The sequence below is a fragment of the Triturus cristatus genome, chromosome 10 (genome assembly GCF_964204655.1).
Source record: "Triturus cristatus chromosome 10, aTriCri1.1, whole genome shotgun sequence".
NCBI classification, from domain to species: Eukaryota; Metazoa; Chordata; class Amphibia; order Caudata; family Salamandridae; genus Triturus; species Triturus cristatus.
The window spans coordinates 1,116,718,303-1,116,732,237 of record NC_140593.1 but is presented as its reverse complement, the minus strand read 5'-3'; positions in this window follow the sequence as shown (position 1 = coordinate 1,116,732,237).

The window sequence follows — 13,935 nt, the reverse complement described above, 5'->3', positions numbered from 1 at the left end:
TTGTGTATTCCCTGTCTGGAGTTTGAGTGACAGGGCTGGGGAATTCCAGGAGACAGGGTGAGTTCGCCCAGTGGTGAATAGAGAGATCTGCATCTCGATGGGAGGGAGGAGTTGCCCCTAGGACCTGAATAGGATTGTGCCTGCCCCCCACAGTGCTGGCTCCACCCCCTGTGGTGCGTCTGATGTCTCTGCCCTGCACTGTGAAAGGAGAGAAGGAATCATGTTAACAGAGTGCTCCAGGGCTGTGCCTTTCCTCCACAATGCTGGCTCCACCTTCTGTGGGGCGTCTGATGTCTCTGCCCTGCACTCTGAAAGGAAAGAAGGAGTCATGTAAACAAAGTTCTCCAGGACTGACCAGAACTGGTTTGGACTAGGCAAAGGCCCCTCTGCCCTCAGAGGACAAAGGATTTTGGGGTATAAGTAGTGGGACCCTGATCCCAAGAATTTAGATTACTTCTGAACTAATGAACCTGCCAGGAGGAAGGACCGGGAAAGCTGGAGGAGGAGTACTACCCCTATGCTGCGTGTTGAGGGGTTGGCCTGCAATGGTTGCTTCTGGCTTGGGTAGGGAAAGGACTGGACTGTGCTTTCATTGTCCTGCTGTTAGAATTTTCTCCAAGGGCTTGAAGTAGAGCTTGCCTCCTGTTGGAAGTCTCAGGGATAGAAAAGACTTCACAGATCTCGCTGGAATCAAGGAACCTGCCAAGACGAAGAGCTGGAAGAGCTGGAAGAGCTGTCAGGAGGAGTACTGCCCCTTTGCTGTGTTGTTGCTTTGTTGGGTTGGCCTGCAGCTGCTGCTTCCGCCTTAAGCAGTGAAAGGACTGGAGTGAACTTTCTCTACTTGTGCTGAGTATCTCCTGTTAAGAAGTCAAAGACTTCACCAACCTCTGAGTACCGCTCCTGGAACCGCTGTTTCAGTTGCCACAGAGAAGAGGGAACCGCGACCAACTCCGTCACGACTCCTTCGCTGGCCTTGTGTCCTGAAGACACCGCAGGCCGCACCGACTCGCCCTGCACCGCAAGCCTTGGTCTCACCGACTCCGTCACCGAGCCGCTGCCTGCACCACATCGAGTGACACCGCAACCTGCATCGCCTCACTTCACTTCGCTGGCCTGGGCTCACCGACACGGTCGCTGCTGGCTTGACACCCGTGTCCGACTCGTCACGCACAGCTGTCCAGCTCGGCCAGCACCAATTTCCGCCAACCGGCTCTGTCGCTCACATCGCAACTTGCCAGCACCGCATCGAGCACCGACTCGCCCTGCACCGCAAGCCTTGGTCTCACCGACTCCGTCTGCACGATTGTTACCGAGCTGCTGCTCGCACCGCATCGAGGGACACCGCACCTTACACCGCTTCCATCTTGCATCGCAACCGCAACGGATACAAAGACCGACTCGCACACCCGTGTGAGCCACACTAAGAAAGGTACTGTGAACGAATCTGTCCCGCTGTTGCTGGCCCATACCGACGCAGTCAGCGGGAGCTGCAAGACTCTTTTTGTTTTCAGCATCGCGGTAGGCTCGGACCGAGCTACCGACTCGTACGAACTGTGTTTTTCAACGTATTTTGCAACTTAAAGACATTTTGACAAGTAACTATTTCTGAAGTACTGTATGGTGGATATTTATCGTATTTGGTCTTGTTTATATAAAAATATTAGATATTTTTCTAAAACTGGTGTGGTGTCCTTTTGTAGTGCTTACATTGTATTACTGTTGGTTTTGTGCAAATGCTTTACACACTGCCTCTAAGATAAGCCTGACTGCTCGTGCCAAGCTACTAAGGGGGTGAGCAGGGGTTATTTTAGGAGTGTAACTCCCTCGTCCTGACTAGAGTGGTGGTTTCTGCCTGGCTTAGGTGCAAACCTTAGCCAACCAGAAATCCCATTTCTAACACTCGCTGAGTGTGCTGTGTGAGGAGAAAGTCGGGTACACTAAGAGGTGACTATTACAATAAAGTTGAATGTCCAGCCAGTCCTAAAACATTCATAATGAATAGGTCCATTATATGAAGAAGAAAATGGTGCTGAAAGTATACAAACAACAGCAAAAAGGTGATGGATGGAGTGATTGAATTAATTTCAGGGATTGGCAGTCGCTCAGGGGTGCATTCTGGTCCATCGTTATTTTGCACACCGTGCCATCTCTAACTATATGTAAATTAGTCTTTGCCCTGCTCCAATGGGAACAGTCCAGCCCGAACTGCCGGGTCAGGTTCTCCTTGAAGTGGAACACAAACAACCCAGCACCGATTTAACCCTGATTTGGGCTCATCAGCAGGGTATAGCTTGGTTACAGTGGCACAGTGAGCACGGGGCCCACTTCTGGGCATACCTGGCGCACGTAATGCTTCAACTGCAACAACAACAAGGTGATGGATGGAATGCTTGAATTAATTTCAGGGATTGGCAGTTGCTCAGGGCTGAATCCCGGTCCATCATTATTTTGCACACCATGCCACCTCAGTTTGGACCCATCTATATGTAAATCAGTCTTAAACCTGCTCATCATGGAAGCAGCCCTGCCCGAACTGCAGGGTCAGGTTCTCCCTGACCTGGAACACAAGCAACCCAGGACCGGTTTTGCCCTGATTTGGGCTCATCAGCCAGGTATAGCTTGGTTCTAGTTGTACAGTGAGCACAGAACCTACTTCTGGGCATACATGTCACATATAGTGCGTCAACTGCAACAACAACAACGTGATGGATGGAATGCTTGAATTAACCTCAGCCACTGGTAATCACTCAGGCCGTATCCTTAGCCTTCATTTTTCACCCACCATGCCACCAGGGTCAAAACGGGTCCAAACTGTGGTGGCATGGTGTTCAAAATAACAATCAAATATAATGTAGAAGTGGGACGGGTATGCCCAGATGTGGGTCCACTGTGTCACTGGAACCTAGCTATACCTGGCTAATGAGCCCTAACTAGGGCAAAACTGGTTCTGGGTTGCTTGTGTTCCGGTTCAGGGAGGACCTGACTTGGAAGTTTGGGTTGAACTGTTTCCACTGGAGCAGCGTCAAGGCTGATTTGCAAATGGCAGGGTCCAAGTGGAGGTGGCATCGTGTGCATAATAATGATGGATTGGAATGTGGCCCCAAGTGATTCCCAGTGGCTGAGATTGCGTCAAGCATTCTATCCAAAGCAATTGGTCCTGGCACAGCAATCCTAACATTCTTAGCCCATTCATCGACAAAGGGGTGTGAGACAACCCACTACTTACGCTCAACACTGAGCGAAGACTTGGGATAGACGCTTCTGCGAAGGAAAAAACACTCTGTCAGAACAAAAGAATGGCAGCACAGCGAGATGCCATGATGAGCTTTTCTATCCATCTGTCTATTAGATAATCAAAGAAAGGAGGGGGCTTGCTCCCAGGAGGTTTGGCTGATTTGGAAGGGGTTGTTGCGAGTGTTGTTGGGTAACGGGGGCGGTGCTTTAAGTCGGTTTTGAAGCTCATGTGCAATGGGCGGTAGAAGATGTTGGCGAAGATTGTGCAGTGAAACGATGGGATTTGTTCTTCTCTTACCTCCTCCCACGTGTCTTGATTGGTGGCCAGGAGCATTGATTAGGGAGAGCTGAGTGCATTTCGTAGTGGTTTGGGAGGTAAAGAGTTACATCAGTGTTTAAGAAGTGAGTGCTGGGTAAGACAATGACAAACATGATCACTGTAACCTTCCACCATCGCTTCCTGCTTGCAGCAAAACAGCGCTCCCTTTGCATTGCTGTGCATGCATGCTGTAGGGTCTCTTAGCACAGTGGTTCTAATTAGGCAAAGTGGCGGGCGCCATCTTGGAATGGAGCTTTGGATGAATCAATGACTGGACAAACCTATAATCAAATGTTTATGTTGTGTAAAACAGCAGCTCTATTTCACTGAAAATGTGCACAAGGACACAACACCAGTGCTGGCAATGTAATTTCACATAAAAGCACTGAGTGGGAGATTTTGATAGCTTAGTTGCAACTTTGAACCATATCTGTTTGCTCATAGAATTCGCCCCATAACTGAACACCATCACACGTCAGAAAGACAGAAAAACAGAGACAAGGAGAGAAAGCAGAGTGGAGGGTTGTGGAAGGAAGAGGTATGAGATGGAAGTAAAACTAGGATGCTTTGCTATTCATCAGCACCAGCATTCGACAGTGAGCGCCAGCACCGGGCTCCTAAGAACACATTTGGGGACCCTGAATTTATAGTTGGGCAAATTAAGCACAGCTAACATGTTTCTAAGTATCGATAATGGAAATTAATCAATGAGAGTCAACTGTGATTTACCGGGATCATGCCATGGCTTCAAATGGAGTATTCAGCGGAATGTGGGGCTTCTGGTTACTACTGATTTCTGAACCACTAGACTGCCTCTTCCATCGAGGCCTGTCCTTTTCGGTTGTAACATCATGGATGAAAACAAAATGTTTACTTGTAACTCACCTCCACTTTCCATGGTATGTCGCGGCTACTTCTCGCTTTACTTGCTAAGCGAAAGAACCTAGCAATGCAACCAGGACATTAGTTTGTATAGTGCAACCCGAGTGATGAAATACGAGTATGGGAAACTCCTTTTCTCCAATTATTTGAGAACCTCAACATGTTATGCGTCGCTAAATATAGGTGTCACAATAGTGTATCCATTTCAAGCTAACAATAGCCTTTACAATCTATGATACATACAATCTTACATATGCAGGGTATGAGCTTGCCATTCTGCCCATAGGGAGGCATGGTGTCTAATGGTTTTTTCCATTGTTAAAAAGCCACACCCATGTATAACGACATTGTCTCTGCTGTTATGTGCAGAGGAAGAACCCTTTGTAAGAGGCCTCAGCCTGCAGCCAGAGGTCTGGTGCATGAGAGGGAGGCAGCTGCCTGCGCAGCATGGGTCTGGTGGCTTTCACTGTTTAGAAGATGAGAGTGTCCAGGGCTGTATGTTGGTCAGGTCCTGTCCTGTCAGAATTCAGCACTAGCTAAGCACAAAACAGTGTTGAGATGGATCCCTGTGGAGCCCTTTCTCTAAACAGCCTCCTGTCAGTAAAAAACTGCAATCCAGCTAAATAAAAAAAAATCCCTTCAAGGCAGTACCCGGCTGACCTCCAGGCCACCAGCGAGGTGGTGGAATGTGAGGCAGAAAGAAAACCAGCAGTGGGATTAGAGAAGGGAATAGACTAGAAGGACCAATTGGAGTACCACTAAGACCAGCTGGAGAATAAAGAATATCAGGGGCAGCAGGAGAATCAAAGGAAGGAGGTGGCGGATGAGGAGGACAGGGAGGTCCAGGTCAAGGAAGACCAAGATCAGGAGAACGACGGCCAAGAGAACCATTACCAGGATGATGGGGACCATGAGAAGGAGGAGCAGGATCAGGAGGTCTAGATGGACCAGGAGCATGAGGAACTGGAGCAGGCCTGCAAAGATCAGGAGAACCTCAGTAATTATGAACATTAGGAGCAGGGCCAGGAAAACAAGTACCATGAGGAAGACTAGGAAGAGGATGAGGGCCAGGAGGACTAGGAAGATGAAGAGGTTGGGGCGGAGTAGGAATATCAAAATGAGGCAGGGGACCAAGAGAGAGTGGAGGGAAATAAGAATCACCAAATAAAAGAAGAAGAGGATTAAGACCAGGAGGAGACACAGCCTAGAGGACCACGACCAAAAGTGCCAGGAACAAGAGAGCCAGGACCAGAAGTACCAGCAGGAGAAAGTCCAGGATCAGAAACATTAAGAGTACCATGCGGCCAGGGCAGCTGATTCCGGAGAATCTGGCTCAGGGTTCGATTCCCAGCACCGGAGGCAGATCCGCTCAGCATCATGTGACTCTGGGCAATAACTCACTTAATCTCCCCAACGGCCCCCAGCGCCTTGAGACCCTTATGGGTGATTAGTTCGCGCTTTACAAATACCGGGTTACTTACTTACTTTACTAGAAGAAGGGTCAGGAGAACATTCAAGACCAGGAGGGTAAAAGGATGAGCAGGAGGAGGAGGATCAGAAGGAGAAAGAAGGGGGCGATGTGGAGGAATGGGAGCAGTGCGACCAGAAGGAGGACATAAAGGCATGCCAGAAGGAGGAAGAGGACCAGAAAGGTGAGCTTAAAGAGATAAAGGGGACCAAGAGGAGGACCTTGATTGATATGATTGTGTGTGCTAACAGGAACTAAAGTTGCACATGCTGTGGATGCTGAGTTCTTCTGATCCAAGACGGATGCCTTGACGGCAGCATTTTGCAGAAATGCCAATAGCAGACGCTTGGCTGTCAAGGCCTTGCAAATGATTCTGTAGCCCTCTGATCATTGAGATAGTCAAGATATCACATCACAGATGGGCAGGGGAAAGATAGGCTTCCCACGCCAGTGTGTAGAGTTGTCTACAAAACGTCAAAGTGTTAACCTGCTTCAAGTGGATATAGGGACATCGTTATCAATTACCATGCCACATGCCCATCGCACAGTCCAAGCATCGCTAAGAGCCAAGGATTCCTCGTTAAGACCATAAAAATATGGAAGAGGTAATGTTTTGAAGCACATGCATGTTTCTTCAATTCCTTAGGGCATCTCAAAGGAAGGTCTCTCCCAGACTGCTTTGTCACTGAAGTCCCCATACCCAGCCCTACATAACACTACTTACTACTGCGGAAACATTGTTCTTTGGAAAAACAACCCAATGTCAGCCCAATAATAATGATAACTGACCTTTAATATATTTCTACCTCTATGAAGTCTCACAACCCTGATAATTTATGTTGTTATTCCACGATGTATCAAATAAAAAGGGATGTTAACTGTGAATTAATGCCCAGATTTGACACGCAACCAACTAGTTATTCACAGCTATGTCTAATAAGTGCATTAACCCACTAACTCATTTTACAGATCAGACACAGCATGAGCACGACCTTTTTGATAATGGGCACTCAGCTGTAATTAGTAGGAGGCACCCATCTTTTATATTCCAAAATGGCGACCATTTAGAAAACTCTGCAGAGAAAATACGGAAAAGAGGCCATGACTAGCACTCACTACAGAGGGCACCATCAATTTTATAGTGTAATGTCGCCAACTGGTGCTGTTTTTTAGCAATAAATCCAGCAAAATCTTATACAATAGCAGGACTTCTGCTTGCAGAGCCAGACTAGACAGTAGCATTAGAAAAATACATTAGCAGCGCTGAGCGAGCATGTTACCAATCTGCTAGACCCACACTCTGCACCCATCCAAACCATGACCCTCTATTCATACACAGCACACACATCTTGCATTCACAAGAGCTAGATGTACACATTATCGACTGGTCTGAAGAGTCTGATATGCAGAGGTACATTTATCCGGGGAGATGGGGCACAGCCTTGGGGACCCAGGGTTGTCAAGGCCCGCTGCACTGAAATTACAAATATCTTTTAATAAGCAGTCCACACTCTTGAAAACGCACAGTCATCGTCCTCACCCACCATGGGGATAGCCCTTGGCGTGGAAAAAGCCTTTGACAAGCCTTGGACCTTCCTGCAAGAGGCTCTCCGCAAATTCCAACTAGACGAGAACTTCATCCGAATGGTGATGGCTCTTTGCCCAAGACCAGTGGCGAAACTCAGGATAAACGACTGTCTGTCCAACTCATTTCTTTTAGCCCAAGGCACCAGACAAGGTTGCACCCTCTCTCCCCCTCCTATTCAAATGAGTTATCAAACCCCTTTTAGGTCTCTAAAAGCAAACAATGATATTAAAGGTATCCAATTCCAATAAGGCAGGTAACCTGTTGCAGCCTATGCCGATGTCATTTCAATTTTCACTGAAGATGCAGAAAAAGCCATCCCACACATTATAACAGAAATCAACAACTACTCCAGGGTATCTGACTATACTCTTAACCGCAGCAAAACCGAGGTCCTCCCCATGAATATCCACTGTACCCCCAGAATTATCTACGATTCTGTTCTGAAATGGCAACCTGAGGCACTCAAATATTTAGGCATCTGGTTTGGTAAAGACCTCCAGACCTCCATCTCAATCAACAACAGTAAAACACGTCCCAAAATTAAAGATCTTCTGACCTCTTTGTCCCCCCGAACACCTAACCTGCTGGGGCAGGGCGGACACATCGAAAATGATGATAGCACCCCCAGTCAACTTTCTCTCAAGCATGCTTCCCATACACCTATCCAAACCCTTCTTTAACGCAGTAGAAAAGGCTATATCAAACTTCGTATGGAGGGAGAAGAGAGCTAGGGTCACCGGTCCCATTCTAAAACTGAACAAAACCAGGGGTGGCCTAAATATGCCTGACTTCTACAGATACCAACAGGTGTTCCTGGCTGCCCTAGGCAGTTATTTGTTCAACAAGACCGCGGGCACCTCCCACCCCCCATTGCTTCGAATTGAATCCCAGCTACTCTTCCCCTATTCGCGGTCTCCAAAAGCTACCTATGGCCCACTCTTTCCCAATAATAGCAGATACGGTATCAGCCCTTCTACATGTTGACAAAACACTGCCCAACCATCTCATCGACTCTACCATGACTTCTCTATGGCATTATCACAAAAATAAATTAGAAGGCACAACCCTATTCTGGAAACAATGGGCCGAAAGAGGCCTTAATTCTATTGGAGACCTAAGTTCAACACTAAACCCTAACTCATTTGCGGACTTGAGTTTGCACCACAACCTCCCCCGATTGAATTCTACAACGTTTTAACGTTCAATAGATGCATTAGGAGGTTCCCAAAACCACACAACCCAGATGTTCCCGACCTCGAGGAAACCCAAGAGAATAGGCATTTTGCGTCCCACATCTACAAACTATTAGACCCTCCAAAACTACACCTTCTCAAAAACCAGAAAAATAAATGGTCCTCACATAATCCTGAAGATCTAATCTCACACTTCCCACATGCTATCTGGCATAGAATCTGGCACTCTCTTTTTCTAGCTGAAATCACACCGGCAATCGCACAATCCAGGTTTGGGTCAATACAAAAAACCTTTTGGACTCCATCCAGGCTACACAAGCTGGGGATCCTGCAATCTGGCAAATGCTGGCCCTGTGAGTAATCTGCCGGTTTGCTTCAACATATGTTCTTTACATGTAAATTGGTCCAACCGCTATGATCCAAAATACAACAAACCATTCAAGTTTTCTTTAAAATTCCTTTCACTCCAACCCTATTGATCCCAACACCCGGCCTAGCGGCACACCACCCTACCATCAACCTTTCCACGTAAGACTTGATTCCATGTGACCTTGTGCTAGCCCTATGTACAGAAAACAGTCCTTCTAGAATGAAAATCCTCCACAGAGATGGTGGAACATCCTCTGTGCCAGCAGAGTCGCTGACAATATCATGTATAAACAAACATTAGAAATGCAATAGGTCTCGCATGTTTTTTGAGTTAGAGTTATTGGCATAGCTTAACAGCTACCTGACAGAAATTGCCACTTTGCAGGTGCCGAACAGAGCACTGCTCCGTGAAATGTCCTGAAACCATAAAACGATGTTGATAGCCTACAAAATAAACAGACAGATCAGGATGACCGGGAGAAACCGCCGATGCATTGGGATGGCCAATGCAAGCAAACAATTAGTGAAATCGCCTGGGCGTGACCCAAGCACACAAAGGCGGGAGAATCAGACCCAGTGCATCAATAAATGGCACAACAACGAACAAATGGCAATTCATGGGCATGCCAAAAGCTGATAGAGGAGATAACCACAGGTCTTGTATACAGCGCATGCGCGCTGCCTAGGCTGGACCTAAAAAGTACACAATAGTACACGTTTGCGTAGCCTTTGGAACACACTTGACCTCTATCTCCAACAGTGGATCCTCCATGGTCTCCAAATATCAGAGCGGATAGCAAGCCCACTCATCTTATGCCTTGCAGGCCTACCTTCACCCTCCCTCACCACACAATGGGGACCTTACCCCACCCCCTCCCCTCCTTACTCCTGTACCCTCTTTCTCTCTGTCACTTCTAGTCTTTTCCTCCTTATTTTTTCTCTTTTTGCTTCATCTTTATGCACACTGTCGAATCTCAGTTCCCACATCAAATAGGGTGCCGTCCCCTTACTCTCCTTTACCACTAGGCATGCCTGCACGGACCCCTACACTTGACCCTGCTCCACCTCTAACCCGCTAACATTGATAATGCCGAAGTCATCCCATTCCACAATATCTACTTCAGTTTGTCTGATATATCACTGTTTTCTAATGGAAATGTATGCCTTACTGTACCTTACCCAGTGGTGTGCATATATTCTCTACTATGTAACAGTTTCTTTCTCTTATTCATGCTTTTGAAAATGAATTAAAATGATTGAACAAAAAAATAAATTAGCAGTCCTAGGGCAGAGGGCTTTTTGAAGTGTTTGCATTAGCACCCATTGCACGGCTGGTACACTGCTGCTTATAGAAAATGATCAACACACGGGAGGGGCCATAATAAGACAGAATTTCACTGCAGTGAGTGAGCAGACTATTATATTTATTTATTTGAATTTATGTAGGTGCTCAACTGTAGTAACTTGCTACTGTTGAGTTGTGATGTCATGACGTCTACTACCCGAGCTAGCAGCCAAGGTCAAAGGGAGGTCACGGAGCATCATGACAACTACAGTCAGTGATCAGGACAAAGGTGAGATTTAAGGCAACATGTTTATTTTTTGCGCTCTTATGTAGCAAGAGATTAATGTTTAAATCTGAGGTAGGTTAATTTGATTCTAATAGGGTTTTTCAACAAATTACTAACTGCTTTTTGATGAGTTTAACTCTGCACTACAGACTTTGCTTTTATTCTTCATGTCTACGACCATCCTGGCTGATGAGGGCTGAAAGCCCGAAACCGGTCCTAGGATGCTTGATTCCTGTCCAGGGAGGACCTGGCCTGGCAGTTCGGGATGGACTGTTCCCATGAGGCACAGGGTCAAGACTGATTTGCATATGGCTATGTCTGAACTGGGGTGGCGTGGTAAGCAAAATAACGATGGATTAAACCCAGATCTGTGACTGGGGGTGAATGTTTGACAATGTTCAACATTCTGTCCATCATCTTTTTGTGTTTCATTTTCACCCTAAGTGGGAAGGGTATGCCCAGACGTGGGTCCCATGCTCACTACGCCACTGGAGTCAAGCTATCCTGGTTGATGAGGGCTGAAAGCCCGAAACCGGTCCTAGGATGCTTGATTCCGGTCCAGGGAAGACATGGCCTGGCAGTTCGGGCTGGACTGTTCCCATGAGGCACAGGGTCAAGGCTGATTTGCATATGGCTATGTCTGAACTGGGGTGGCGTGGTAAGCAAAATAACGATGGATTAAACCCAGATCTGTGACTGGGGGGGAATGTTTGGCAATGTTCAACATTCCGTCCATCATCTTTTTGTGTTGCATTACGAGCATACTATCCCTTTCATTTGAATGAGCAAGACATCAAGGATTTACACATTTTGTGGGATGGGTGACTATGTGGCCATTTATTATAAGCAATAAAATACCCTAGTAATATGTTAAAAGGATATCGCAAGTCACCTCAGCTTTCCACGACTTTATTAAGTAACTTGGCCTTTGGCATTGTTCCTATGTGTGTTTACAGAACCCCTTAGTGACCTGCAAAAACCTTATAGTATTCAGAAAGGGTTATTTTATCTTATATAGGATATCACTTTGGTTGTATGTGCTGCACATAAAGAAAAGCAGGATACAGAGCACAAGAGATAACAAATCAGAAACAGCTTCCAGTCAGGATCAATGTTGGTTATCCACTTTAAGAAGGTGACGTTTCAGTGACGTTTTGAACTGGGCAAAGGTAGCTGTACACCTGATATGAATCGGAAGTTCAGTCCAAAATTTAGGTGCAAACAGGTCAAATGAGCAAAAACAAGAAAGAGCACAGGGATGTTTTGGTAGACTTAGAAGAAACAATGAAGCAGAGCAAAGGGTTTTAGCAGGAGTTTAAAAAATAAACTAGAGAATATAAGTATAGTGGAGCAAGTAAGAGGATATATTTTATGACAATACACAAAAGTGAAACCTGAAATGAAGAGTAACCACTGAAGTAAGGCAATGTACAGCAATAAAAGAGCATGGTGTGGAATTGTGAATAGAAGACGGAGAGAGAATAATTCTCAATCATTGGAAGTTGAGCTGTGATTTATTTTGGGAGACCAACTTAAAGAGAACAATAATAATTTAGCATGGACTAGCCAGGCATTTGCAACAAAAGTTTCAAAGAAGAGAAGAGCAATATTATTTATTTTGCGAATGTTGTAAAGATGGAAGTGGCAAGATTTGGAAAAAAAGACAATTTGAGACAGGGGTTGATGTATGAAATTCAAAATCAATGACAGCTGAGATCCCAGAAAAAAAGGAGGAGGAGAAAGGTGGAATCTAGTGAAGCAGAGCGAGGTAAAGATGTACGGTTCTGTGGCCATTTTGTTTCATCCCTCCCCTCCCGGAAGTGGCTGGCATATCCAAAATGGCAGTCATGCAAGAGATAACCAGTGTGGGCTCCCTGTAGTCATTTAGGGATTTCCACTAGATTCTAGGCCACATGGACTAGGACACACTCTTAGTTAGAGAGTCATGCCTTGTAAAATAATGTTTAATTATACTTTTTTGCCCTCGCCCACAAACGACTGACCCTGTTTTTTCAACCCACTTAAAGTACTGTGATCAACCGTATTAAAAAACATACATTGACTCTACTATTGGCTCACAGTTTAGACTTGAAGTTGGCTACTGATAACTTCTTCTAAGTCTGTAATTGTTTGAATGAAATGAAGCAAGGGGAACATGGGAGGGATGCAAGACAGGTAGACTGTACCCACTCATCGCACCAAGTTTCCACACAGCAGCCTTAAGGCCAGTTTGAGAGAGGGTTGAAGACAGTCAAATAGTTGAACGGTGATTTATATATCAAATAAAAACGTGGATGATATACCCATTCACTACTAGCAGTTTTCCCAGTTGTAGTTCTGAGCGAGTTAAACTCAGTATTAAATATATGCCATACTCATCTGATTTAATGTATTTTCCTCTAATACAAGACTCAAGCAGGCATTAAACATCCGGACTAAAAAGGATTACAACACCCAAATGGAACTGCTCGGAAACAAAGCATTTTTTTAATATGATTGCATTGAGGACACTGGGTAACACAATCATCACAGATTCCACCAACTACCTTTTAGTTGTCACCTACAGTCAGTTTTAGCTGTTCCACCAGGCTCTTGTAATCGGAAACATTCATAAATAAAAATACATACATTGATGGGATTGGCGCCACACCACTTCATCCACTGGTCTGTCCGATGATCATTCATATTTTTCTTCTGCCCACCGCAGAAGGGGACATTGGATATGCCCTCTTTAGCCATTGTCTCTCTTGCACCCGCACCACCCTGGGTTGCAATCGGCACAGTGGACTGGCCCTTTGAGACACAATTACCACAGTGGATCACCTCTACACAGCTCCTTTTTGAGATGCATCTACCAAATTCGCCAAATATGTACCTTCTTCAGCTCCATTTTGAGATGCATTGGGCACAAGGATGGACTTTCTCCAGCTCCACAATGAGATTGATTGGGCACAAGGACGAACTTGCTCCGGCTCCACATAGAGATGCATTGGGCACTAGGATGGACTTGCTCCAGCTCCACATAGAGATGCATTGGGCACAAGGATGGATTTGCTTCAGCTCCACAATGAGATGCATTGGGCACAAGGATGGATTTGCTTCGGCTCCACATAGAGATGCTTTGGGCACAAGGATGGACTTGCTTCAGCTCCACAATGAGATGCATTGGGCACAAGGATGGATTTGCTTCGGCTCCACATAGAGATGCTTTGGGCACAAGGATGGACTTGTTCCGGCTCCACATAGAGATGCATTGGGCACAAGAATGACTTGCTTCGGCTCCACATACAGATGCATTGGGCACAAGGATG